At 36.6% G+C, this 23,910-nt stretch overlaps 1 long non-coding RNA gene across 6 annotated transcripts in view; it reads left to right on the top strand.

Annotated features, from left to right (window-relative positions):
* Nucleotides 1–3,967: 3,967 nt before the first annotated feature.
* LOC106989070 (uncharacterized) overlaps nt 3,968–23,910 on the top strand; it is a 54,697-nt gene continuing 34,754 nt past the window's right edge. For 2 of the 6 annotated variants that reach the window (XR_008299167.1, XR_008299168.1), the window contains exons 1-2: nt 3,968–17,502; nt 23,148–23,249. This is a non-coding gene — a long non-coding RNA (uncharacterized LOC106989070). The remainder of the gene's footprint in view (nt 17,503–23,147; nt 23,250–23,910) is intronic. The other 4 variants (XR_008299169.1, XR_008299170.1, XR_001432457.3 and 1 more) reach the window with 4 other exon arrangements.

The raw sequence follows: 23,910 nt of genomic DNA, 5'->3' as shown, positions 1-23,910 counted from the left end.
TGTTTTAATGTGGCAGGTCTTGTGATGGGTGCTAAAGGTGCAAAGATGGGAGAAACAAGCAAGCCCTGATCTGTGACTATTACAGTGTCACATTATAGAAAATCATCAAGCTATCGCATTTTTAAAAATTCGGAATTGCAGCTATGCCAAATGCCAAAGAAGAGAGAGACCTTGTGCAATGCATACCTGTCATAGGAGATTTGATACAGTCACAGAGCGGCCCTGCGTTCTCATAGGGATATCAGTCTTTGCCTTATGATTCTGGACAAAAAGAGAGGGCAGCAAGAAGATTGGTATCCTCCACCAGAAAACACAGTATTTGGTTTAAGATGTTGGGGTTTTTTGTTTGTTGTTTTGTTTTGTTTTGTTTTGTCTTCTGTGTTCATTCTCACAGAACAGAAACTGTATGCATGTGACTTTGCAATGAAACAGTGCAGACTGGGACCGGTGGGAAATATCTTTAACTCTTTCCTGCCCACTGTTCATGGCCTTCAGTCATCTTTCCTGTTTATAGCATCTGTGCTCCGAGAGCCTTTTCATGTGCCTCCAGGATGGACCAGTGTAATGTGCTTCTTTGACTAAGGTCCGTTGTCTTCCAGCTTTACTATGCCACCCTGGCTGTCTTTGTATCTCTAGGGCTTAGCAGGGTACCTGACACAAAGCAGCTTCTCACAACATGCAAAGCAGGTTGACTGAAATCTAATATCGTATTTCAGGGCAGGGCAGACATCACCTGCCCAGGAAGATGTAGGGAGGAAGGAAGGGACTTCTGGTCCCTGAATGTACTAGAGCCCTAAGACAATTCAGTGTGAAAAGGAGTGGAAGGAAAATATCAAGAGGCAGCTCCTAGAAAGGGTTCAGTGTAAAGGTGGGGAGGGAATTCCAGACAGGGAGACATGAGGTACATGGGCAAAAAAGGATAGCAACCTTATCTGTAGTAGGAGTATCAGTGTATGGCTGTGCCAGGAGCAGGGAGAGGTTGGGGAGAGGCTGTTAGGGAGATCAATAGTAGATGGCACTGGGAAAGTACTCGGAGCTGAGTTGTGAAATACCTTCTGCCATTAATATTAGAGACACATTTAAAATAAAACGCATAGGCTGGAGAAAAGCAGAGGGTTTTAAAAAGATAGAATTTAAGTACTGCTAATTATCTGACAGCACAGAAAAATAATAGAGCAAAACAAATCCTCCCAGCTGTGATCAGCATGCTTAAGGATCTTGAACTTCACAAGCTGGCCAGGAACTAAAACTTCTGGGATCTGATATCCTTGCTCCTGACCTTGCAATTCCAGAGTTAATATTGTGTTCAGTGTCTGAAGGTAAAGGGATCTTCAGACCAGAAAAATATTGTATCTTATTTTTTTCGTTAGTGATTAGTTTTTGTATCTTTATTTTTAAAATATGTAAACAGTAAGGTTTGTGACTTTACTTAATGAATAAACTAGTCATTAACAAGTTTCTTCATACACCAGGAGCCTAGAAAGTTTATTTATATAAGCTTTTAAGTTTATGAAAGAAAGTTAAGAAATCTGTTACTGAGTAAATAGGGGCTTAATATGCTTTCTTCCATTCCATGGTGTATAGATTGCTTGTAAGAGTTGTGTGAACATATTGCTGTATGTAGAATTGTGGTTCCCAGGAACTCACTTCATTAGCTGTCATCCTAATTTCTAGAAACACACTTCCAAGTTTATGTTGGCTGGGCTGTGAGGCTGCTGGCTCTGGTCCCTTCTGAGGATTCAGAATTTGAGATCTTGGCCAGAACAGATGACACTGACCAGTGGACAGTTATAGAAATTTTGCCATCAAACATTCTGATTTGGTGTGAGGCCTGTGGAAAAAGGTGTATGCATCAGAGTCCTAGAAAACAGAAGTCACAACTCAAGTTAGGATAATTTGACAAGGGTTTATTGATGATGGCCTAATTACAAAAGTTCAAAGGACTGAAAGTCATATAGGAGTTTCTAAGAGCTGAGAAGTCCTTTCATACCCAGCCTTGCATATCATTGTCTGTTTGGAAAATAAAATGCAGTGTACCTGTGTGCATATGTCAATTGTCTTATGTACAATTAAAACAAATCAGGAGGGGAAAATAAAAGACTAAAGAAAACCTAACATAGCAGAGTGTCTTGGAACCAAATTGTGGTTCTTCAATTTAGAATACTTTGCCTTACGTGGGAGCACAGTTCTGGAGAAAAGTAGCTGGTTCTTTCTGTTTAGCAGATACACCTGTCTGCTGCTGGGACACCCCACTGGCATCTTTATTCTCCATTTCCAGCTCTGCTCAGTATCTGCCTTATTGATTGGCTGTCCACCAAATCAAGAGCTGATCTGCCTTATTGAAAAACCCAGTTGTTCACAATATGTTTTCATTAGTGTACTAAGTGGTATAAGCATTTTAATCTTAAACAGCACTACAGTGCCTGCCCTGCCACTTTAAATTAACCTCATTTGTGTTCTCAGTCCTGAGACTGTACAATGGGCTTTTCATTGGCTGAGATGGATGCTATAGCTTTTTTTTTTTAATTTTTTAATATTTATTTATTTATGGGAGGCAGAGAGACAGAGTGCAAGCAGGGGAGGGGCAGAGAGAGAGGGAGACACAGAATCCAAAGCAGGCTTCAGGCTCTGAGCTGTCAGGACAGAGCTCGAGGTGGGGCTGGAACCCACAAACCACGAGGTCATGACCTGAGCAGAAGTCTGATGCTTAACCGACTGAGCCATCCAGGCGCCCTGGATGCTATAGCTTTAGCAGCTGTTTTACAAAAGAGGTGCCAGGCTGCACCAGGTAGCACGCAGAGAACATTAGGAGACAGTGGGAGAGGGAGACAATCTTTTCTGAAAGTTGTCATGTTTTCCTTTGTAAAAAGCAAAGGTACATGTTTATGGTTACTGGTTTTTTTGTGCATAATGTGAGTAGGGATCTGATTTCACTTTTTTTTTTATTTGAATTTTTCCCTTATTACCATTTATTGAAAGTCCATCCTTTCCCCACTGATTTATGATGCCACTTTGTTAGGGATCACTTTTCTTTATATGTGCTGGTAAGATTCTGAGGTCTGGATTGTGTTCTACTGGTTGTTTTATTAAATTCTTTTTTTTTTTTGAGACAGAGTGCACGTGCGCAAATGGGGGAGGGGAAGATAGCTAGGGAGACACAGAATCCGAAGCAGGCTCCAGGCTCCAAGCTGTCAGCATAGAGGCTGATGCGGGGCTTGAACTCAAGAACTGTGAGATCATGACCTGAGGTGAAGTCTGACGCCCAACTGACTGAGCCATTCAGGCACCCCCTATTTTGTTAAATTTTTAAATCCAGGCTTTCCTATCATCTCTCCAAATGAATTTGGCTTAATAATCTTTGTTTGCTATTTTGTTGGGTAATGCTTCCTCCTTTAATCATGAGTTTTTTGTAATATTTTTTCCATTTTTTTCTATTCTACAAAAATTTTTAAATTGATTTATATTTTTCCATGAAAAATTTGTTTTAAGATTTTGATTGGAATTGCATAAATTTATGGGACAATTTGGAAAGATCAATATCTTAATTATTATTTTGTTATTATGTGCATAATATATTTATTCTTTAATTATCTAATTTAATACTTTCAAAAGTTTTGTAATTTTCCCCCCAAAAATTGTCCCACATATGTTATGTCATTCATTCATTTACTTGTTATTTTTTAGAAGGCTTACTTTTCAAGCCAGCAAACTTGCCAGCCTACTTGTATCATTCTTGATTTTAAAGAAATGTGTTTATTTTATTTTATTTTATTTTTGGTTTTTATTATATATATATGTGTGTGTGTATATATATATGTATGTATATAATATGTATAGATATATATATAATGTATGTAATATGTATATAATATATATAATGTATATAATATGTATATAATATGTATAGATCTGTATGTGCATGTGTATATGTATACTTTGTGTGTGTGTGTGTGTGTGTGTGTGTGTGTGTGTGTGTGTGGTCCCTGTGTGTTCTTTCACTGTAAGAAACCTGGCTCCCCAAAATACCACATTTACTTATTTGTTCAATTCTATAATATATCTAATGTAATTTTAGAACTACTCCACTATGATCTTTAGTGACAATTTTTATTAGTAAGAATACTTTTATTCTTTTTTTTAATATTTATTAATTTTTGGGAGGGTGCAAGTTGGGGAGGGGCAGACAAAGGAAGACAGAGGATCCAAAGCCAGCTCCGTGCTGACAAGCTGGCAGCAGCAAGCCCAATATGGGGCTTGAACCCATGAACTGTGAGATCATGACCTGAGCCAAAGTCATATGTTCAACCCACTGAGTCTCCCAGGTGCCTCAAGAATACTATCATTCTTAAAGAATATTTTCTGATAAAATATAGCTTCACCAGCTTTCATCCTTTTTTTCTCACCCTTTTAGTGTCTTTATGTTTCAGCTTTGACTACCATAAACAGCCTGCGAATTTTGTTACCTACTATGATAGTTTACTGTGAACTTTTTTTTTTTTTTAGCTCATTTACATTATTAAAATTACTGAGTCTGGGCCTATTTCTAACATCTTATATGGTGCTTATGGTGCTTCCTATTTGTTCTTCTTTTTCTTTTCCTCCACTTTCCCCGTGTCTCACTTTCATTGAATTGATAAGTTTTTGGCTCTTTCTGTTTGGAAGTTATATACACTGTTTTTGCTTGTTTTTTAAAGGTTGCTAGTCAAATTTTGATATGCATATATTGCTTAGTAATGCTTAATATTAATTAATAACTATATGAGAATTTTAGAACACTTAAGTCTAATCACCAGCTTCTTATTCTACATGTTATTGCTAGCAAGTATTTTATTTCTGCCCTGTCTTTTACTGTTTCCTCCTATCCATTAAGACTCATATCTCTAAGTTTATGAAAATTGCAAATATTTCCTGTGATTTGTTACTTGCAACCACACAAACTTTTAAAGGATTAAAGAGTCGCTTTTCCAACTTCATGTTGGGTGTCTCTACTAAGATTTCACTCCCTCAACACTATGTAATAACCAGAAATTGATATTATTATTTTTATTTTTAGGCATACAGAATTGCTTCTGCATAATGAAATTATACTCAGAGGAAAAAGATTGCATGTTCGTATTTTAGCTATAAGGATAGATAGCAACTATATGTCTGAGAACTTTTCCTCTTATTCTGAATTTCAGAGATTATCTCATTAGAATTTCAACTCCACCAAATAGAGATAATGTTGTAAACTAAGTAATTTATTGAGAGCTTGCTGTGAAGGAGTTTATCAGTATTCTGTGGAAAGGCATAAGGTGAAATCTGCTTCTAGCAAGTGAACTCTAGAAAGTCACGCTGGGAAAGATCATGGAGAAAAGAAAGCCTGTACTAGAAACTTGTGAGACTTGAGCTGTTATAAACCAAGGTACTTGGCACCAGAGGTGAACTCTGAGGACAAGGTTCAAAATGGTGATGAGCAGCAAATGGTTAACATAACCTCATTCTGCCCTGATGTCCAGGGCTTATAACACTTGTATTATTCTTCCATTAGCTTTATGGGTCCCATTTTGGCTATGAGCCAAGACATTGAGGAAGTGTCAGTGTGAGCCTTCAAGGCTGCAATGGGAAGGCAAAGAGGAACATATATGAATGAGCTGGATCCATCATCTGTGAGCAGAGAAGATTAGGGGGCACAGTCTGGCCCAGCAAAAGATATTTCTAGGCGCCAGTATTTCAGTGCAATAATCTTAAGTGTTAGATTCAGAGGGTCAGTCCAGGCTCAAGCTGTCAGGTGTAGGCAAGAAATCCAGGAGCTCAGGTGTTGGTGAAAACAAAGTACAGATGGTCTCATAAATAGCGATAATTTGCTTTCCTTTGCCTTTTTTTTTTTGAACACCTACTGCATACCAAGCAATTCATATACATTATCTCTAATGTTCCCAAGGATCTTGAAAAATTGGAGTATTTTCAATCCCCATTTTACATGAAGAAACTCAGATTAAAAGGTATTAAGAGACTTGACCATTTTACATCTATACATCAGTAAAACTAGGGTCTAAATACTAGTTTATTTCACTCTGGAGTCTGATTTTTCCACTACCCCTAGCATCTCTCAGTGAAATGAACTCATTGTTTTCAACTGGGTCTTGACAGTTCCAACCATAGGTTAGACTGAAAAATATGCATTTTTCTTACTTTAAAATATATCTTGGATAGATTTTCTTATTCTGCACTCTTTTCACATCCTATTCCTCAAGTTGTTTTTATTATGCATAGATCTGGAGGCAACTAATAGACATTTAAAAAGTCAGGTCAAAAAATAAGATAGCTGAGAGCCAATATGTGGAAAGATTACTATATTCAATTAAAAAAAGTTTATAGTACATGTGATAAATGGGTACTTTCCACAAGATGCCCTAGGAATAGGTTTATGATTTTGATTTGGGGAAAATTGTTTACTTAATAAGACCTGTGGTCTTATTTAATGGAAACGAGTACTGGAAGATTGTCACAGGTCTTATGTAGATTTGTACTATTTGCCAGAGATAGTAAATAAGATTGTCACTGCAGCTGATTAATTTTCAGGACAAAATTTGCATCTCCTCTCTTCAGGGATATTGTTGCCATGGTGATATTGTGACATCAAGCTTTGTGCAGAGGGTTGCTGCCTCTTACCTGTAGACTTTGGCTTGCACTGTGTAGGAAGAATTTCTGGACCACTTGGAGAAATTTATATACAAATTTAACATATATAATATGTCAAAGCCAAGGCAAGGGTAGAGAAATGTCTATTAAGATGCTGACCCAGTGACTGTCATAATACCTCTATTTTGATGTCCATTTTAATATTCTGAAGATAAGTGAGAACATTAAACTATATATTTTCATTTGCATAAATTTAAGCTTCCAGTAAAGTGTTTTTCTTTTACACTCTGAAAATGTAGTCTCGTTTGTAAAAGAATTGGAATCATTGAACACTGGAAAGAATATTGACTTTAGGGTGGGGAAATAGAAATTAAAGTCCAATATTACTTTTTACTATGTGACTTTGAATTTAATCCCCCTGAATTTGTTTTGCTTATTTATAAAGTGTTGAGGAGATAAAAAAAAACAAACAAACATTTTCCAGGTATAAAGTACTCTGTTTCATTTTTTCTGCCTTAATATTTCTATTCTAGAGAAATGGATTGGGTCAGTTATTTGGTCAATATATCAGACTTTTTAGGATGGACTCTTTTTTTTTTTTTGCTATGTTTGCTTGTATTTTACTGATTTTTTTTTTTACAATAGATAATGAAACAATAAGACTAATGATATTGTTCACAGAGGGACCAATGGATGAGAAGAGGAAACCTGATCTCAATGTTATACGCCTATGGAAAAAGAAGATTCCATAAAGTAGAATGTAAATAAAGGCAAAATATATAGTCTTAGAGTCAAGAGAGTAAATGAAAATTTATAGGAATTAGTTAAGAGACTGCACATTTAAATACAACAAAGAAGCCCAACAAAGAAGAGCTGAAAAGTTTCCCTTGGGATCAGCATTTAGGAAGTTAGTAATTAGAGCAATTCCCTGAGATCTGTTGAGAGGCTGTATTTCAGTGAAATGAGAAATGGGTGGATATCAAAAAATGGGAGTTGAAAGCGGAGATCACTCATTGAAGAATCATGGATAAAAAGAGAAGGAGAGAAATCTGATGGCCTCAGGAGTAGTACATAGGATCAGGGAGAATTTAAAATCTTTTCAAAATAGAAGACCCTGAGTATGTTGATAGACTCAGAAGAAGCAGCCTGTTTCAAGCTGTGATATATAAAAGGGGGAATTAAAAAGGTGGCTCCGGCTGAGGGAAAAAATCAATGAACACAAGAGCTTTGAACGGGAAAGACATCACCTCTGAAATCAGAAGAAAGAAGGCAGAAGTGTGTGTCAGTGTGCACTAGTGTGTTGACTGGGAATCAGAAAGATGAGTGAGGCCACTACTGATAATTTAAATTTTCTTTGTGAAGTAGAAGGCAAGGTTATATGTGAGACAGGGAAATTTGGCCATTGTAAAAGAAAAACAACTGGCCTTTTGTTAAAGGTGGAAAGATTGATTTTATTCAGGCTATTGCAGTAGGATAGAGACTTCAGTGTAAACTGAGCTCATATCTGCTAAAACAGATTTTTAAGTGTTGGGGTATACTAAAGGAAAAGTACTGAAAGGTATTGGTCGGGGTTGGAGAGGTTTATCTATGTGACTAGGCCAGCTGTGTTTGCTAATTGGTACTTAATCAAAGTTAAGCTCCTACCCTCACACAGGTATTGGGAGACACAGATGGACGCTATCTTCTTGATTACATTTCAAAAGGATGGCTCCCAGGTCTTCAAGAAAGACATTCCTGGGTTATAGAAGATACATCTCAAAGGTATAGAGGAAAGGTTTACAGCTGCAAGTTTTTTAAAGCAAATGTTCCAGAAAAAGGAGATCGGGATCCTATAGTCAGATTTTGGCTAGAACAAACAGCAATTTCTTTTGGGAGCATTGGGCTTTCTTGGGCATTTTAAGGAGACTGGGATCATCATTGTAGGGACATGGGCTTGAACTGATAGAAGTCCTGCTAGAGTTTTGCCAATAAGGAATTCCGAGAAGAGTGTTTGTCACCATATTAGTGTTTGACCTTTTCAAGATCATACTGATTTGGATCATTCAGGTGTGAAACCACAAGATGAGGCAGTGAGCCTGATATATAAAGTTTAAGCAATTTCAGAGAAAGCTCTTTAAACTGATCATATAAAAACTGATGCCAGAATGTTCAGTTTAGAGCAATATGGAAAACTCAGACAAATAGGTTAAAGAGTACACAACTACAAAACCAACATGAAAGAAGGGGCTATGGATCAGAGCTAGAAGACAGGCGCAGTGACTGTGTATGTGAGCTAGCTCTAGAAAATCTAATCTCATAGGGTAGGGCCCAACTATAGCGCTGAGGGTTGTGAATAGTACTGATGGAAAGATCTAAGCAGAGCCGTTGTCTTAGCCTACAGAAACTTATTTGAGTATAGTTTTGGACCATGATGTTAGGACCAAAGAAAGTTCCCAAGGAACTTGGTATACCTGGACCCAAAGTAAAAAAAGAACAACTAGCTGAAGAGACCTCATGTGAAAAATTTTAATTTCTTAACTTTCCAGTGACCAAGTTCAAGATTAATTCTATAATTTGGAACAGAATTGGATTTGCAGGATTTTAACTTTTAGCAGTTATGAATTTGTGTCAAGAACTATGGAAAATGTCAACTGACCCTGCCTAGCAAAAAGAGAAAGATCATGGAGCAAGAACTAGGCAAGATATCTCATTGGCTCATATTCTACATTTTCTCCTGGAGGAAGGTATAGAGAAATTGACTTAAAGGCAGGGACCATTCAATGGTACAAATGGCAAAGATGAAATAATATGGTTAAACATGAACCATGTGGTGAAGTAGATATGTTTTCTTCACCTACTCGGTAAGTACCTCTTTTGCATTCCTAACCCATGTAGTTTGAGTGAATCTGAATGAACCTCCAGTGAAAGAGGTAAACATATAACCAAAGTTGGGCCAATCAAAGCACTTCATAAGGTTAAAGTGATTGATTGAGGCTGGGCACATGACATTTCATTTGTCATATTAATGTTCATAAAATTATTTATAATTTGTCACTCTTTTGGTGTCTGGACAGTCTCTAGTGATGTTCTCTCATTTCATGCCTGATGGTAATTTGTGTTGTCTCTCCCAATATCCTTCTGTCTGTCTGTCTGTCTCTCTCTGTCTGTCTCTTTGTCTCTCTCCCCTCCCCTCCCTTTCTCTCTCCTGCTTTGCTCCTCATTGCTTTTCTTTTTTTTAAGTTTATTTATTTATTTTGAGAGGGAGAGAGAGAAAGAGAAAGAGAGAGAATCACAAGTACACTCCACGCTGTCAGTATAGAGACCAACACAGGGCTCAGGCTCACAAACCATGAGATCATGACCTGAGCCGAAATCAAGAGTCACGTGCTTAACCTACTGAGCCACCCAGGCACCTCTCCCCTCATTCCTTTTTCTTGATCAGTCTAGTTAGAGGTTTTTCACTATGTTTTGGATTGATTTTCTCTATTTATCTCTAGTTTCTATCTCACTGGTTTCTGTTCATTTTTTTTTCATTCTAATTACCTTGGGTTTAATTTGTTCTTCTTTTACTAGCTTCTTCAAGTAGAAGCTTAGATTATTTTTAGTCCATAACGATGCCCCTGCCCACCAAATTATATTATATTGGGCTTTTATTTTCATTTGTTTAAAATATTTTCTTCTGGTACTCCTTTGTGATTGAGTGGAAACCAGGTTATCTGCTTTTTTGAGCAATTATTAGTAAAATAGAGAAAAGAGTATTATATATCTGAGTAAATTGTGAGAAAACTTATTGGAACTTTAAAAGGCACTCTTAGTAACTGATATGCCCACAACCCAGTGGTTTAGCATATAAGGGAAAGGTAAGAATATTTGACTCAGATGCACACACATACCCAAGCACATCCAGGCTCATGAACCTTGATTTCTGCTTATATGCCGTGATTTGGCCTATGCCTCCAGCTCCCTCAGATATGTGTATTTGATAGAAGCTGCTTGCCTGAAGTCATTTTCAGAGAATATATTCCTCATCATGGTCATGCGGCAGAGGATATTTGAATTACAGCAACTTAAGGTTTTATTAGTCCAAGTAATTTTGAATTTTAGATGGGAGACTTTAAACTGAGAAACACCTTTGAATCCCAAATGAATTACTTTGATGTTGGTTTTATAGTTACTGTCATGGGCAGTGTTAAGAGGAATTTGAGCTAATCTGCATTAAAAAATGAGCTATTTCTATCTTACTTGCTTAAGGGTCAAAAAAGACAGGAAACAATAAAGAAGAGGGGAAAAGGAAGCTAGAATGGAAAATAAAATAGCATGCTGGGAGGCTGGAGCCCAGGGTATAGGTTTTTAAAATCCAGGAAGTGGTGATGAGGAGGAGAAGGAAGGAAGAGGGAAAGATAAGGAAGGAGGAGGTATTTGAGAAAGAAGACTCCCTAATACTGAATGTTAAGTTATTTGTGTTTCTGTGATGTAAGCACTTCCAATACCTCAAATCTTGAGGAGAGAGACACAAAAGCAAATGAGTTCTGTACATTTTGCAGAATTAAGGGGGAATGTTGGTTTCCACATCTGCACTGGCACCGGGCAGAATAGAAATAGCCTGCAAGAGATGGAAACTGAGCTAAAATTAGGAGTAGAAGCTCGGAATCGGATTTGGGAATGTAAACTCCTGGGAATTTTCAGAAATCTGAGAGAAGACATTAAACTTTTCAAACGCTATGGAAGACATATCTAGCAAAATATTATTGTAGATTTATTGAGCAGAATGACCCTAAGTGACCCTGTGTTAACCTCAGGCCCTGTGCTGCCAGACACCAATAGCATTCTGTCACTGAGCATCTATTATTAACCTACCGCTCCTGGCAATGGCAGTCTGCTGGGGAAAAGCTATGCAGAGACATAGTTCCATTTCTTCCTCAGATTTTGGCATAGGATTAGGAGGAAAATTATGTGAAAAATGAAATGATTTCATGTGACTGTTACATGATAAACCAGCTTTCTTGGGTGACATATTATCAGGCTGAAAGTGTGTGGCATGAACGTTTTCCTCAAATTGTTTAAAATAATGTATGCAAAGTTATTTTTAAAACAACTTAGTCACCCAGAATTTATTTCATTCCCAAAGGCAGTTCATAAATTAAGATTTACACTTAACATGCTGCTTTCTTAATTTGGAGCATGTTAATATAAGAAAATGACACATGTTATTTTGGGGCTTCTAACTCAGCTCTTGCAGAAATGCTGTTTTTATGCTCTATATGAAAGTTATATATCATATTTTCATGTTTAATTTCTTCATTTTTGATATGTACATCTATAATATTGGTGGTTATATAGAAATGAGACTAGGAAATATATTATCTAGTATTCTGTCAATCCGAACTCTGTTTTATAGCATGTTTCCACAGTGAAAATTGAAGATAACAATGTAAATAAAACAGTATAAGATTTTGATATGTGGTTTGAATCATTTGCCTGAGAATATTATTACATTAAATTATGCTTGATTTCATCTTAGTATTTTGACATGACTGATAAAATCTTCAATGATAAAAACAACAGAGTTGTATGTCATTCATTGTCTCATTTTTTGCCTCATAATGAGATTTGGAAACAGGCTCAGAAAAATAATGCTTGTCTGTGGCATAATGGCTGATGCACTGCCTCTTAAATTCTACAAGTGTAAATATGCATAAAGTTCATATTCATGATTTATTTTAATCTTCAAAAGAATTGATACATTGGTTTGAATAAATACCCAGCAGGGTTCCATCGTAGTTTCATGACTCAAGCTGTAATTTATGCCATATATATTTTTTATTTGAGATTGAAATATTATAAGAAGTTCTTATATGCATTTAGAAATATCCATTGGTAATTTTGTTTGATATTTGAAGTCTGCTGTATTCAATATCAAAAATTATTAACTTTGATTTTTCTTTTCTTTTGTTTGTACTTTGTAAACGAGCACATACTACTTACAGGGCAATAACGCTAATTATCATGCATTCACCAACACCGTTAATAAACAGAGAAAAACAAAATAAAATAAAAAATAACTCTAGGTAGTCTTTATAATATTTTGAGTTATTTTAAAATGTTGAATATTTAAACATTAGTATGGTTGTGTGGTATGAAGGCATTAATTTGTATAGTTATTGATTGCATTTGCCAAAATGAATTAATTGTCTTCAAATTTTTTTTTTCAGATCAAACACAGTTTATTACCTTAACTTGCCTCACAAAATCAAATTGCAAGCAGGAATGGATGGTCTGAGCTGATTGTTTCCAGATTTGTAAATTTCACAGACCAGTGAAATTAAAAGGAAAACAAATGAAGAAATTGGCATAGGTTTGTTACTATTTCCTATTGCCAATGACTGCGTTAAACAAAACAAAATGAAATTATTTACAATTATCATTATTTCATAAAAGAGGATATATAAACAGCTCCCCCCAAAAGGAAAAAAAAACAGGTGGTTATAATCTCATACGGAAGAAGTCTTTGAGAACAGTTTATAAAACAAATTCTCTCTCATATTTATTTTTCATTGTTTATGCCATGAATTCCAACCTCATGTTCAGAAAACTTTATCTAAATGGATATCAAGGGAACATATTTCTCAGCTATTACCCAGACACTCTTTTTATCTTCCTGTCCAGATTCTTGGCTCCACACCTCATTCCTGATCCCTGTTTGTGTTGTCTTCGCATTGCATAATCCTTCTAATTTCATACCTGGCTTTGGAGACCTAGGTGTTCTGTAAAGATTTTGGGCTATGCACACTCCCTTGGTTTTATCATTTCTGCTGATTTAGGGTGAAAAATCCCTGTGCTATCCTCCTGCCCCTTGGAATTCCCACCCTAGCTGTGATAGCCTCAGCTTTGATAAAAAATTCAGATATATTTTCCCCAACCTAAATCAAATTTCAGTTCTGCTAGTTATATCAGCACAGTCCATCTTCTCTTCCTGGATATTAATTATTCCTTTTCACCAATGACATTTAAAATAAGAACACATTTTGTTCAGTTGTATAATATAGTTATCTTAAGCTTTGAAAATATGTGGGTTTTTTAATAATTATTATTTGTTTTTAATGTTTATTTATTTTTGAGAAAGACAGAGAGACAGAGTGCAAGCAGGGGAGGAGCAGAGAGAGAAGGAGATACACAATCTGAGGCAGGTTCCAGGCTCTGAGCTATCAGCACAGAGCCCAGTGCGGGGCTCCAACCCACGAACCGTGAGATCATGACCTGAGCTGAAGTTGGACACTTAACCCAGGTACTCCTATAATTACTTTTTTAAACACAATTTACTGAGGTGAGGTCACATGATGATATGTTTTAAATGATATTTTATAGATTGTAGGACCTGAAATTTTCAAGATTTCAAAATAAAAAAAGGGTGTTTTGAGGATCCTCAAGCAGGTAACCTCAAGGTGAAGGGAGCCATAGCAATCATGTTCCACTATGCCATCCATAATGCAGAATAATGATGTCTGAATTAAATGCTCATCCAACCTCCATTTGGACACTCCTAGTCATGGAGAGTTCATTGCCATATAAGTTATCTCATTCTATCGTAGGACATCATCATGGAAATTTCTCTCCTAGAATGACCTAAAATCTGCAACTCTGTATCTTTTTTTCTAATAATAACCTTTCAAGTATTTGAAGATAGTTATCAACTCCCTCAGGAGTCTTTGCTTCTCTAGGGTAAACATTATTAGTCCTTTCATCTATTCACTTTTCATATGACATATTTTTTGGACCTTAATCTTTTAGACTGAATTTTCCTAAATATATTGACTATTTTCACAGTGTTTTTTTTTTTTTTTTAACGTTTATTTATTTTTTAGACAGAGAGAAACAGAGCATGAATGGGAGAGCGTCAGAGAGAGAGGGAGACACAGAATCTGAAACAGGCTCCAGGCTCTGAGCGATCAGCACAGACCCCGATGCGGGGCTCGAACTCACGGACCGCGAGATCATGACCTGAGCCGAAGTCAGATGCTTAACCGACTGAGCCACCCAGGCGCCCCTACAGTGTTTTTTTTTTTAATGTTTATTTATTTTGGAGAGAGAGAGAGAGGCGGGGGGCAAGGGGTAGAGAGAAGGGAGACCCAGAATCCAAAGCAGGCTCCAGGCTCTGAGCTGTCAGCCCAGAGCCTGAGGTGGACTTGAACCCACGAACCCATGACCCAAGCCGATGTCAGACACTTAACCGACTGAGCCACCCAGGAGCCCCCATTTTCACAGTGTTTTTATTCATGCCAGCTTCTGGCTGGTCACCACATTCCTGAAAAAAATTCTACAAAACAGAGCATGGTTGACTATTTCTTTTGGATCATCTGAACAAAGTACTCCGATTAATTAATACAGCATAAGACTAGGTTAGATCCTCAAAGATGTTCACATGAATTTTGTAATACAAAAATCCCTAGATTTAATCTTTGTGCTAAAATAGATTCTTTCTATCCAGTTTTTGTTTGAATTTCTGAACCAAAATGTAGGGCTTCAGATTTAACTTTGTGAAAATTAATGTTGCCAATACATTTTAGCACTCTCTGTAAGATGGAGATACTTTACATTATTTAAAGAAAGATCACTTTAAATCTTGTTGTATTATATAATATATGTATTTCTCCATCTACTCTTATTTGCACATTCAGCTCAGTTATTTTAAAATAAATTTGTGTCAAAGATAAACAACAAAATGAATATGCTCAGAAACTCTACAGTTGAGACTTCTCATCAAGTTTATGCTCTGACATTAATTCACATTAATTGAATATAGTTTTGAATATAAGTCCAATTAAATATATTATTATTCAGCCCATGTTTTATTCAGAGGTATGATTGGAAACTTTATTGCTTCCTTTCTAAAAGATAATAATATCTGAATAGCCATCTCAAACATAAAATGACCCTATTCAATAGTTTTAGACATATTAGTTTTATTTTCTGGAAGTTTGTTGGACTTTTTTTTTCCACCAAAATGTAAAGTCTTTATAAGAAATGTGTTAGTTAACACAGATCCTTTAGAAAGGAGGGCCTGAGGAGCAGTCAAAGTGTTGCTGCCTAAAGAGGTACAAGCATGTGTGTGTGGTAAGATAAAGAGAAAAAAGGAACTGAGGCAAGGAACAGAGTGAGTGGAACAGAGCCAGTAGGTTTCTCAGTGGGCATGTTTGCTTAATATTTAGTACTTCCCAGAAGATTGTAAGGAGTAATCCCACCTCAGTGCATGGAAGAGAGTTAAAAGGGGGAAATATATCTGCCTTGGTCTGTGTTATCTCCTGCTTTGTATCAGTCAAGATTCACCCACACTTACTCCCCATATCCCACCAGCTCAACTACCTTGTCCTTCCAACTTTGTTCTCCCCTGGTATATCTGTGCCTGTCAGTACGTAGTTAGGAGGCAGCAAATCTCAAACCTGGAATTAAACCACATGTATTAGTCAGCTTAGGTTGCCATAACAAAATACCATAGGCTGGGTAGCCTAAACAACTGATTTCTAAAAGTTCTGGAGGCTGGAAAGTCCAAGGTCAGAGTGCCAACCTGGTCAGGTGGTGGTGACAGCTCTCCTGCTGGCATGCAGATAGCTACCTTCTTGCTGTGTCCTCACATGGTAGTGGAAGAGACAGAGTCTGAAGTCTCTTCTTCAAAGGGTGCTAATCTCATGCTGAAGATCCCACCCTCAGGGGTTCAATATGTGGGGACACAATTCATTCTATAGCACCCTCCCCCTCAAATTCATATCTTTCTTACATGAAAAATACATTCATTCCATCTCAACAGCTCCAACACTTTTAGTTCATTCTATTATCAACTCTAAAGTCTGTTAGAGTCCAAAGTCTTATCTGAGTGTCTTTTAAAGCAGATATGGGTGAGATTCAAGATTCAACTAATGCAAAGGCAAAATTCTAATCTAACTGTGAACCTGTGAAACCAGACAAGTTATATGCTTTCAAAACACAATGGTATTCCTATTCCAAGAGGTAGAAACGGGGAGGAGAAAAGGGGCGACAGGCCCCAAGCAAGTCCAAGACCTAACAAGGCAAATTATATTAGATCTCAAGGCTGGAGAAAATCCTCTGGTTGGATGTTCTGTCATCTACACCCAGTAGGGTGACAGCATACCCATCCCGCCATCACCACCATGGCCCTTTGGGGCAGCCCTGTCCCTTTTGGTCAATATTGGGCAGAAAACAATAGAAATACAACACATTGCTAATGTGTAAATTAATATAATCTTTCCAGAGAACAACTTTGCAATGCAAACCAAAAGCCATAAAATTTTGCATATCTTCTGGAGCAGTGACTTCAAGTGTAGCTATTTATAGTAATAATATTTCTATAGTTGCATAAAATATTATAATACAAGAATGTTTATCACAATAATCATATTAAAATGAAACATGTGGAAACCCCAAATATCAACAGAGATTGATGTAGTTACTCAGTAGCCTAATGTGCAGACAAAAAGAATGACAATTAACATCTCACTCAGACTATTTAATGTCATATAAGAAATCCAATGTATAATATATAAATGAAGCAGGTTATCAAACAACATGTGAAATTGTGGTAGATACTGTGTGTGTCACAGCCATGTACCTTCACCCTCACTATTTCAGTCTATGCTTGCTCGACTTCTAATTGCTGGATTCTACTTCTGTTTGCCTGAGTTTTCTTTGTCCAGGTGCTTAGCAGGCCAGAATGCTAAAGAATAATGCTCCTGGATGCGTACTTGCCCAATAATTGATGGAGTTCATGTACAAATAGCCCAGTCACACACTCTTTTGCTGAAGTGACTTTGAGAACAGTGCTCCATACTGACTCCCAGAGTTCCTCATTGGGATCAGATCCAAGAATCCACAGTGATGACTTCCCAGGTAATGTACCCTCTGTTGGCTGCTTTGTTTTCCCTGACTCACTTTTCTACCTTCCTACCTGTGTTTCCTGATGTCATCACTCAGGTGAATGACTAGCACTCAAATCCTTGTCTCAGGGTCTTCGTCTAGGTACATGCAACTTAAAATACAATTCAAACAATTTCAATTAAAAATAATATTTATGTCTCTATAAAACTGATTGCATATATGTCCATTGAATTAGCAATTCTGGTTTTTACTGGGGCTGGTGAGATTATAGATGGACATTTTCTTCCTTTTTCCCTATCTGCATTATTTTGAACAGACGTGGAAGAAGCAAAACCATAATAAAAGTTATTTTAAACAGGAAAAAACAACAAATGCCTTTTATCTTGTTCACTCTTTCTCAATCCTATTCTCATTTCAGTCCCTTCAAAGGAAAGCTACTTAATATGAGTTCTACTGATTTATAGTGCAAAGACAATGTGTAATTATATAATGGCTTTTAGTCAAAGGAATATTAAAGGTAATACAGGCCTCAAGCTGTTCCTGTAGCAAGTGAGTTTCAATTTTAAACTTTCAATGTTCTTTCTGCCTTGGCTACGTCTTTAAATATTTCAGAGCTAAGAAACTCTGTTTTTCACCAGAAGAGGATTGACCTGTATAAACCAATAGCATTTTCAGAATTGTAGGTACAGATATGCCTGAAAAGTACCCTTTTCCTAGATTGTGTTATTTTAAAGTAATCCTGATTCCTTTTATATGAAAAGGTATCAGACCTCAGGACTTCAGAAATGTTCATTTTCACAAAAGCTTGAAGGATAGTTGTTTGCTTATCATGCAATTCTATTTGTAAGGCTGGAGAGAAAAGTAAATTCTTTAGACAAATCTTTAAGTCTTTGAAATGAGTATTTCTGTGAGTGGAAAGGGTGTGGAGCCAAGAGTTAGGAGACTTGAATTCATAGCCTTGGACCAGCTAGTGACCTGTTTGTTCAGCTGTGGGGTTAATAAACTTCAGGCAGAGACAAAGGAATGAGCAAAGTAAAGGAATGTGTTAATATCTATTGGGAACAGGCAAGTTGCATAATGAGTAAAGTGATCTATTTTGGACCATTTTTTTTAATGTTGATAAACACATGAGTACTGAGAGGTATTTCTTTGCCCTAAGAAAAGCAATGGTGCAGGTTTGGCTGATAGTAACAAATGCACTTGGTCTCAGTTATAAAGGGTGTATGGGAACTGTGGTCTACGGATGATTGTATTAGTTTGCTAGGGCTACCATAATAAAATATCACAGAGTGGGTGACTTAAACAACAGAAACTGCTTTCTTCCAATTCTGCAGGCTGGAAGTCCAAGATCAAGGCTTCTGCAGGAGTAGTTTCTCCTGAGGCCACTCTCCTGGCCTTACAGATGGCCATCTTCTTAATGTGTCCTCTCATGACCTCTTCTCTGTGCATACACTCCTGGTGTTTCTTCATGTAAGGACACCAGTCCTGTTGGATTAGGTCCCTGCTCTAAGAGACTGATTTTAAGTTAATCATCTCTTTAAAGACCTTTTCTCCAAATAGGGCTACATTCTGAAGTACTAAGGACTGGGACTTCAACATATGAATTTTGGGGTACACTATTCAGTCCATAACAGTGACTTGGGTAGTAAGGACGATGAAGGCTCAGATCTGGGGACTGCTGAACTCCATAATTTAATGATCTATCAAAATCTATTTTGAATCTCAGGCTATATTTTTCTTCATATAGCTTTGAAAATCTGTTTCTAAAATTATATTTCTATGTGTCTGTTTCTTTTCTTTTGAATTGTAAATATAGAAAATTGCTAAAAATTGGCTCCACTTAAAAGTAAGTTGACTATGAAACATTCACACACACAAAAAATTGATTATATATTAGGCCAAAAGAAAAAAATGTCAATACATCCCCTAAGGGGGAAATCCTGAAACTACAGCAATAGATCAAGAAAACAATGACTAAAAGATGGTAAAAAAAAAAAAAAACAAAGTAAAGGAAGATAGTAAAATAATTGCAAATAAAGCATTTTTTAAAAAAAACTCTTCTAAAAACTCAGGTTAACGAGGCAAGTAAAAACTATGTGGTAGCAAGGGTAGTAATGAAAACTTTTCAATTATTCCTATTCAGTACTCTGAAATTATGATGTTATTAAATCAAAGTTGTAACAATAAATTAATCTTTATAAATAAATAGGAGTAAAAAAATAAAATGTATTAAAACTATATTTTTGGAAAGCAAAACAATTCAAAATGTATGTGCTATACATTCTGCCTCAGAAGGCAGATAAGTTGCAATACTAGAGAAATAAGAATAACAGAATTAATGAAGATGAGAGCATAAATTAATGAAACAGAAAAGAAAATATTTATCTTCAGAGTGATTTCTTTTTCTTTCCAGAGCTATTTCTTTAAAAAGACCATCTAAACAACACAGATACACAACATCCATGATGGGAAATTATTTACTTAGATTTTGAAGAAATTTAACTCTTTTAAATGAGTACTAACTATAAACATTTATATTGATAAATTTGACAATATAGCTCAAATGAATACCCTTCCTGAAAAAATTAGCAATTTGCACTCAAGAATAGTTAGAAACTATAACTAAAGAAACTCTAAAGAATAGTTAGAAACTATAAATCAAAGAGCTCTTTCCCCTCTTCACCCCTGACCCATAGGTATCAAAATGTTTGGACAGCAAATCCAATTCAATTTGTAAGGCACAAAAATTTGAGATATTAAAGCTATTTAAAAACATAGATAAATATATACAAATTAATAATTCATACTATGAAAATGGTATGTTTTAGTTCTAAAAATGTTGGAAGAGAGCACCAAAAAAAAGGAAATTTGTGGACTTCTCCTATATATGAACATAGAAACAAAAATATTAATGACAGCCATCTAATATAATCTAGCACAATATTAAAACAACACTGTGCTATATTTCAGAAATACAAAGATGGCTCAGGATTTAGAAATCTATTAAAGTAATTCACTACATCAGTAATTAAGGAGAGAAAGTACATGATAGATGCTAGAAAGGTCCTCTGATGAAGTTTAACATCCATTTCTGAGGAACATCTTTAGTAACTTGTAAATCAAAGGAAATATGCTTAGTTTTAAAAGTTTTTTTTTTAAATCAGTAGTTAACAGCAGAAATCATACTCATTAAGAAACACTAGAGGAATTTCCCATAAATTTAGGAAAAAGACAAGGATGCCTACTCATTACTATTATTTAACATCAGGCTGGAGACCCAAGGATATGAATGGGCAGTTACAGAAGACTGCAAATGAACAATAAACATGAGAAAATATGCTCATCTCTAGTAATAATAGGAATGAAAACTAAAACTACAATAAAATGTAATTTTTGCTTATTGGATAAAAGATTAACAGTGCTTGATTTTGATGCAATTGCTCTCATTACCTAAGCCCTTCTTATGTTCCTTCCTGTCTCTGTGCCCCTACTTCTCTATGGATTAATGAAAATCACTTTCATTAGAACTAGTTCTAGAACTAGAACTAGTTCTTTCATAATTCCAGAACCTCAAGGCATCCACTGACAGTTGATGGCTTTCTCTTCTGAAAAAACAAAACAAAACTGCAGATTGGAAAGATCTGAGTAGTTGAGGGAGGGTTGGGATGGAATGGGGGAGAGCTTTGGTCCTGTGGATGGTGGTGGTTTTTCTCTTTCTTTCTTTCTTTTTTTTTTGTAATTTTTAACGTGTATTTATTTTTGAGGGAGAGAGAGAGAGAGAGAGAAACAGACCACGAGTGAGGCAGGAGTGGGGGTGGGGGTGGACAGAGAGCGAGGGAGACACGGAATCCAAAGCAGGGTCCAGGCTCTGGGCTGTCAGCACAGAGCCTGACGTGGGGCTCAAACTCACTAACCATGAGATCATGACCTGAGAAGTTAGCCACCTGACTGACTTAGCCACCCAGGCGCCCTGGTGGTTGTTATTTATTTATTTTTTTTAAGTGTCTGAGAATAAATACACCTTGCCACTGTAAGCATTGATTTCCTTCCTGCCCATTAACATGACTTAAATCCTATTTCCTGAAAATAGTAACCATTACAGTCTTTTGCTATGGTGCAATCTTTTCCTTGTTCAAGGTTATACTACAAACCTCTATCACATTAATCTACCTATGAATAGAAAATGGCCAATTTGCTGATTTCTAATCCCCAGAAATCTCCACTGCCACTTGACTGTATTTGCAGTAGGCAGGGAAGGGTGGAGGACATTTCAATGCACTCTCACTTTGGTAGCAATGGGCAGAAAAATTGTATTACACGATTGGACTTCAACAAAAAAAGCAGCCAGAGGCCATTTGGACTGGCAGTCTAGTTCTTAATCACAAAAGAATTAATGAAGAATTAATGATTCATCTAAGCCCTGTGCTATCTTTCCTGGATCTGGAGGCTAAATGCTGGGAATGTCTTGTTAACTGTGCTGAGGGGTCAGAAGAGGGACTCTCAGGGAGACCTTATAGCTTGCGCAGGCTGCCCCAGTAGGGTCCTTCTCTTTGCCTAATGTACAAGGTATTCTTGCTTGGGAAAGTGCCCTATCCACAAAAAGTCATATATCTTATCTTGTTGAGACCACAGGCAGTTAGGATGGTTGATTTTTGCTTCTGGCCAAACCATAAAGAGCTAAAAATGACCCATATAGTCTGGAGGGATGAAAATAAGATAGATTCTGAGTAATAGATTCAATGCCATTACTCAGGGATGTATAAAAAGTGAAGTTTTCTATAGAGACTTCACTGAGACCAAGATTTAATAACAAGAATAATCCTAAGGACAGAAAGGTAACTGTTAGTCCACCATATTGGATCAGAGATAAAGATCTTGGGTCAGAGTTGGGGTTTGAAAAGTATAAATCTTTAGTGCAGTGGATGACCAATGGTTCCTGCAGTCACAGAGGACCACCACATGGGGGTGGCAAACCTTTGCAATCATGAAGGAGCCAGCGCAACTTGTTTCTGGGTTGTGAGTCTCAGGTGAGATATCACATGGGTCATGAGCTACCTAAAAGCAGTTGTTCACACACGGGTATAATCATTCATGATTTTGTTTTCTTGTGAAGATATTTAATAATAAGAAAATCATTATTTTTCTCCATGCTGTCATACATTGCTTTATAAAAAGAGGAATCCATAACGACTCCCTTGTGAGCTTATTCATTTTTACCTGAATATCAGATATATTTCTCCTCTCCTGGAAAACAGTTCATTAATCAAATTTGAGGGTTCCTTTATCTTTGTTCCAAATACATTAACTAATTCTATCAATATCCTTATTACATGGAGATCAAATCTTTTGAGTTCCTCATTATCATTCTATAGCACAGTTTTGTCTAAATCCTTTTCCTTCAGTAAAACATTGGAGATATTTTATGTCTTAAGTTCACCAAGTCTCATGCACTAGAAATTCTTTTTTCCACTTTTTCTTCTCATTCAAACAGTTATTTTCTATCTTTATATAATGTTGATATACATTGAATGTTGCTAGCTGTTCACTGTCCCCTGATTTCATCCTCTTCTTTTCTATAGTGACACAACTCCTGAATTTTAGCTGTGCATGCTGTTCCTTTAAACCTTTTTTTCTTTTCTTTTTTTTCCCCCCACTAGCTGGAATGGAGATTTCATGGGCCATGTGCATGAATGATCTCACTGATGGCAGAGCAACAAAATCAAGGGCCTGTGGCCATCAGTGAGATGGCTCAGTAGCAAGTGAGTCTATATACTAATACAAGCATCTAATATGTGCCAGGTGATAGTTGAGCACATTATGTGCATTACCATATTTAATCTTCGTAACCACTCTGTAACACAAGTCTTGTCATTATTGCCATTTTACAAATGAGTGAATCAAGGGACTTAAGAAGTTTGGCCAAAGCCACAGAGACCTAGAGCCTCTGCTCTGAACCATCATGCCATGTATCTACTCAAGGATGACTCCATTCCTTCCCTCATTTCTCACATATAATTAGGACCACAGCCTGCAAATCATTCTTGATGCTAGTGTTGGAATCTATTCCTTTCTTCCAGTTCTGCTACCATAAGCCACCCCTGTTCTCCCCCTGTAGTTTCCCAGCTGCCAATCATATTCTCTTTAATTCGTTTTTTTTTAACGTCCAAAGTTACCTGCCTCCCCAAATAGATTTGATGGCTTGGATTCCTTGTCAAATTCTTTAACAAAGGCCCTTGTTTATGATATGGCTCCTGGAATGTCTTTTTGACCTCCTAATTTTTGCCCCACTTCCTCTGTCAACCCCCACACCATCTTTTCTCTAGTCCCCACTAATACTAATTGACCTTTGCTCATGCCGTGTTCAGCCATGTGTATTCCTGCCTTGGAGCATTTGCATGTGCCTGGAATATTAATTCATGA

Source organism: Acinonyx jubatus, chromosome B3 (genome assembly GCF_027475565.1).
Source record: "Acinonyx jubatus isolate Ajub_Pintada_27869175 chromosome B3, VMU_Ajub_asm_v1.0, whole genome shotgun sequence".
In the NCBI taxonomy this organism is placed as follows: domain Eukaryota; kingdom Metazoa; phylum Chordata; class Mammalia; order Carnivora; family Felidae; genus Acinonyx; species Acinonyx jubatus.
The sequence above is the reverse complement of the archived record's forward strand: the minus strand, read 5'-3'. Positions and strand labels throughout refer to the sequence as shown.